General features: G+C 52.5%; 1 pseudogene; it reads left to right on the top strand.

The window, feature by feature from the left end:
• Nucleotides 1-2,049: 2,049 nt before the first annotated feature.
• On the top strand, nucleotides 2,050-2,188 carry LOC123140368 (uncharacterized; annotated as a pseudogene).
• The last annotated feature ends 3,697 nt before the right edge of the window (nucleotides 2,189-5,885 follow it).

Below are 5,885 nucleotides of genomic sequence, written 5' to 3'. Positions count from 1 at the left end.
CCACTCCCCTTGGACAGGAGCCCGACGCCAAGCCGCCATGGATGGCCTCCCGTAGCTCCAGCCTGACACGCCGATCCGCGCTGGAGAGCCTCGGATCCGTCCATCCCCTTCGTACCTCGATGCCGGAGCCCCTGCATCACGCCGCCTTCTTCCCGTTAACCGTGATGCCCCAGCAAGCCCGCGCCACCGCGGGGCTCCTGCTGGAGAAACTCGGCTGGGGAGCTGCGCCGGGTTGCCGCCGGCAAGCTGCACTGAACCCGCGTCGCTTGGCGTCCCCTCGTCCCAGCCTCTGCCGAGTGGGTCCGGTAGGGGAGTTGCGCCGAGTCACTACCGGCGAGCCGGGCCGAGCCAGCGCCACCGCGGGGCTCCTGCCGGGGCCGTGCCGAGCCGCTATCCGCGAGCTGGCGCCGCCTGGGCCCGCTTCGCTGGCCATAGGACCAGCTGGTATTCTGCGGCGGGGGGTTGGGGGGTGTTTCTGCAAAAAATAAAAATGCCATGTCGGCAGCTGACAGGCGGGCCCCGCCGATCAGATACACCGTCAATACGAGTTTATACGCGATTTAGACCTCTTTGTAATGGCCAACCCCAGGGTACTGACACGTAAAAATTACTAAACTTGGTACCAATCTACTTTCAATGCCCCTAATTGTGGTATTTCTGTATAATTTACTCCCGGAGAAGGCTCCGGGCGGGTTCCTCGCTTAATTAATTTGTCCATCTTGTCACTGGCGATGGACTGTGCGCGAACCAAAGAGGACACCCGTGGCAAAACATACATGATCACGGCGATGGACGTATAGCACATTAGCACTTGGTCTTGAGTAAATTGCTCTGCATGCATCCAGGAGCGCGCGGGACAAGGGAAGCCGCAAAAAGGATATATATAGGAGCTTCTCCATGGCTAGCTGGTGCCAGCGAGCAGGTAGGCAGCCGATCCCGATCGAGGAGAAGAAGAGTAAGAGAAGTCGCGAGATGGCCGTGCACGCAACCCGTCCGTCAGGCTGCATGCCGCAGACGAGAAAATGGACGTCCGTACGTCGCCGGCGAGGCCCGGCTTGCACTTGCAAGTTGCATCGACGACATGGCAACTGGCGAGGAATGAGGAGAGAGAGGGACTGGAGACATCAATCAGTGATTGGAGCCATCGTCGCCGTGGAAGGAGCTGCCGAGCCTCCGGCGGTGAGGTGCGCCGTTGCGTTGCTGGGTGGCGCGGTAGGCGGAGCAGGAAGCTGCGTCGCCCGTTGCCTCTGTGGCTGCGCGCCCGCACGCCGGCGACCTGCAGTACTACGCAGGAACCCCGAGTGTTAGATGATAGGCTTGTAGAGGACGTGACAACCTGTAACGTTATTGTGTGCGTGAGTTATGTTGTAAACCAGGCCGGTGGTTAGGCTAGATTGATCCTTATCTCTCTATCTTGTGTATGACTTGGAGTAGAGGTCAAGACTAATAACCACCGGCCAATCTCTGTAATCTTATGCTATATAACACGAACACGTCCCTGCCAAGAGGCATACGCTTCCACCAATTCTTTCATGGTAATCAGAGCAGGCCTCGACATCATCCATGGCAAGCTCTTCCACTTCCTTCCCCTCCTCTCCATTTGTGCACGCCGCAACAGAGAAGCTCACGAGAGGGAACGAAGCTCTATGGCGCGCCACTGTCCTGTCGGCAATCAGGGGGGCTCGGATGACGGAGTTCCTCGACGTCGAGCAGGTGGTGCCGCCTCAGACCATTGAGGTCACCAGCGCCGACGGCAAGACCAAGTCCAAAGGTCCCAACCCGGAGTTCTCCACGTGGTACGCGAGGGATCAGCAGGTATTCTCTTATCTGCTGACCTCGCTCCCGCGTGAGATGGCAATTCAGGTGGCTACGTGCCACACCGCAGCGGAGCTGTGGAACACGGTGCAAGGCATGCTCGCCTCGCACACGCGTGCAAGGACGGTCAACGTCCGGATCGCCCTGGCAAACCTCCAGAAGGGCAACAGCAGCATCACAGATTACGTTGGTAAGATTAGAGCTTTGTGTGATGAACTAATGGCTTCAGGGAAGAAGGTTGATGAAGAAGATGTTGTTTCTCACATCCTCGCTGGACTCGATGAGGAGTTCGACCCGGTGGTCTCGGCCATGTGCTCCAGGGTCGAACCAGTCACCGTCCCGGAGCTGTACTCACAGCTGCTGAGCTTTGAGACTCGCATGAGTCTACGCGGCGGATCCTCTCAGTCATCTGCAAACGCCGCGACTCGCGGCCGCTTCAACAAGAACAACGGCGGCGGTGGTGACCGCGGCCGGAACTTCCCCAACAAATAGGCCGGCGGCGGTGGTGACCGCGCCCGCGGAAACTTCCCCAAGTCACCCAACCCACCAAACCGTGGGAACGGAGGCAACCATGGCAACGGCGGCGGCGGCGGGAACTACTCCAACAATCCCTCTGCCAGGCCGACCTGTCAAATCTGCGGCAAGATAGGGCACCCGGCATGGAAATGCTGGAAGAGGTATGACTCCTCATACCAAGGAGGAGAGGAGCGCTCGGCAAACATGGCGGCTCCCCAGTACGGAGTCGACACCAATTGGTACCTGGATAGTGGTGCTACAAACCACATCACAGGTGACCTTGAGAAGCTCACGGTTCGAGACCGATACACCGGAGAGGATCAGATACACACAGCGAGTGGCTCAGGTATGACTATAGCTCATATTGGTCAATCTCATATTTCCACCCCTGAACGTGATCTTCTCCTTAAAGATGTCTTACATGTACCCGAGGCAGACAAGAGTCTTATCTTTTTGAGCCGTCTTTCCATTGACAACGATACATTTGTTGAGATTCACCCTCATTCTTTTTTTGTAAAGGATCGGGGATCGAAGAGAGTTCTGCTACAAGGCAGGGGTAGGAGAGGATTATACTCTGTCAAACACATGGAACAAGGCGCCAAGAAGCATGTGCTCAGTGCCACCCCCTCCTCGGATAGGTGGCACCGGCGCCTAAGGCATCCTTCATCTTCTATTGTTAGCAAAATAATTAGCCACAATAAGCTTCCATGTGTTAAGTTAGTTGATGAATTTGTTTGTGATTCTTGTCAACGAGGCAAAAGCCATCAGTTGCCCTATCCAAAATCAATAAGTGAATCAAAATTTCCTTTGAAACTTATCTTTTCTGATGTGTGGGGACCAGCAGTTGAATTTGTAGGTAGAAAAAAAATACTATGTGAGCTTCATCGATGATTTCAGTAAGTTCACATGGATCTACCTAATCAAACATAAGTCAGAAGTGTTTCAAAAATTTCATGACTTCCAAAATCTTGTTGAGAGACAATTTGATCGTAAAATCCTTGCTCTCCAAACCGACTGGGGTGGAGAATATGTGAAACTAAATTCCTTTTTTACCAAGGTTGGCATATCTCATCATGTTTCTTGTCCTCATGCATACTAGCAAAATGGGTCAGCAGAACGTAAACATCGACATATTGTCGAGGTTGGACTCTCTCTTCTAGTTCAAGCATGCATGCCTCTCAAATTTTGGGATGAGGCCTTCATTGCGGCTACCTATCTCATCAACAGATTACCGAGCAAAGTTATCAATTTTCAAACTCCCCTCGAAAGGTTATGCCACAAGAAACCCAATTACTCATCTCTACGTGTCTTTGGGTGTGCCTGTTGGCCGAACTTACGTCCATATAATACTCATAAACTTCAGTTCCGTTCGAAACAGTGTGCCTTTTTAGGTTATAGTAATCTTCACAAGGGGTTTAAGTGTCTTGACATATCCACAGGACGGGTCTATATCTCCAGAGATGTAGTCTTTGATGAGGCAGTGTTTCCCTTTACCGCCTTACACCCAAACGCCGGCGCTCGCCTTCGGGCCGAAATCCTTCTTTTGTCTCCGGAGCTTTTAAATCCAACCGATCACGGGGGCGAAAAATGTGCAGATGATCAATTGGCTAATAGTTATCCTGATGCTACTAATGGAAGCAGTAAAAAAATTGCTGCTCTATCGTGTGATTTTATGCAGAACCAAGTTTGCACTGGCGTTGAACTGTTGGAAATATGCCCTAGAGGCAATAATAAATTGATTATTATTATATTTCCTTGTTCATGATAATCGTTTATTATCCATGCTAGAATTGTATTGATAGGAAACTCAGATACATGTGTGGATACATAGACAACACCATGTCCCTAGTAAGCCTCTAGTTGACTAGCTCGTTAATCAATAGATGGTTACGGTTTCCTGACCATGGACATTGGATGTCGTTGATAACGGGATCACATCATTAGGAGAATGATGTGATGGACAAGACCCAATCCTAAGCCTAGCACAAGATCATGTAGTTCGTATGCTGAAGCTTTTCTAATGTCAAGTATCATTTCCTTAGACCATGAGATTGTGCAACTCCCGGATACCGTAGGAGTGCTTTGGGTGTGCCAAACGTCACAACGTAACTGGGTGGCTATAAAGGTACACTACGGGTATCTCTGGAAGTGTCTGTTGGGTTGGCACGAATCGAGATTGGGATTTTGTCACTCCGTGTAAACGGAGAGGTATCTCTGGGCCCACTCGGTAGGACATCATCATAATGTGCACAATGTGACCAAGGGGTTGATCACGGGATGATGTGTTACGGAACGAGTAAAGAGACTTGTCGGTAACGAGATTGAACAAGGTATCGGTATACCGACGATCGAATCTCGGGCAAGTACCATACCGCTAGACAAAGGGAATTGTATACGGGATTGATTGAGTCCTTGACATCGTGGTTCATCCGATGAGATCATCGTGGAACATGTGGGAGCCAACATGGGTATCCAGATCCCGCTGTTGGTTATTGACCGGAGAACATCTCGGTCATGACTACATGTCTCCCGAACCCGTAGGGTCTACACACTTAAGGTTCGATGACGCTAGGGTTATAAAGGAAGTTTGTATGTGATTACCGAATGTTGTTCGGAGTCCCGGATGAGATCCCGGACGTCGCGAGGAGTTCCGAAATGGTCCGGAGGTAAAGATTTATATATAGGAAGTCCTGTTTCGGCCATCGGGACAAGTTTCGGGGTCATCGGTATTGTACCGGGACCACCGGAAGGGTCCCGGGGGCCCACCGGGTGGGGCCACCTGCCCCGGGGGGGCACATGGGCTGTAGGGGGTGCGCCTTGGCCTACATGGGCCAAGGGCACCAGCCCCTAGAGGCCCATGCGCCAAGATATAGGAAAAAGGGGAGAGTCCTAAAGGGGGAAGGCACCTCCGAGGTGCCTTGGGGAGGATGGACTCCTCCCCCCCTCTTAGCCGCACCCCTTCCTTGGAGGAAGGGGCAAGGCTGCGCCTCCCCCCTCTCCCCTGCACCTATATATAGTGGAGGGGAGGGAGGGCATCCATACCTGAGCCCTTGGCGCCTCCCTCCCTCCCGTGACACCTCCTCCTCTCCCGTAGGTGCTTGGCGAAGCCCTGCAGGATTGCCACGCTCCTCCATCACCACCACGCCGTTGTGCTGCTGCTGGATGGAGTCTTCCTCAACCTCTCCCTCTCTCCTTGCTGGATCAAGGCGTGGGAGACATCGTCGAGCTGTACGTGTGTTGAACGCGGAGGTGCCGTCCGTTCGGCACTAGGATCATCGGTGATCTGAATCACGACGAGTACGACTCCATCAACCCCGTTCACTTGAACGCTTCCGCTTAGCGATCTACAAGGGTATGTAGATGCACTCCTCCTTCTACTCGTTGCTGGTCTCTCCATAGATAGATCTTGGTGTTGCGTAGGAAATTTTTTGAATTTCTGCTACGTTCCCCAACAGTGGCATCATGAGCTAGGTCTATTGCGTAGATTCTTTGCACGAGTAGAACACAAAGTAGTTGTGGGCGTCGATATTGTTCAATATGCTTGCCGTTACTAG

The sequence above is a fragment of the Triticum aestivum genome, chromosome 6B (genome assembly GCF_018294505.1).
Source record: "Triticum aestivum cultivar Chinese Spring chromosome 6B, IWGSC CS RefSeq v2.1, whole genome shotgun sequence".
Classification (NCBI taxonomy): Eukaryota; Viridiplantae; Streptophyta; class Magnoliopsida; order Poales; family Poaceae; genus Triticum; species Triticum aestivum.
Note: the sequence above shows the minus strand (reverse complement) of the source record. Positions and strands in the feature narration are given on the sequence as shown.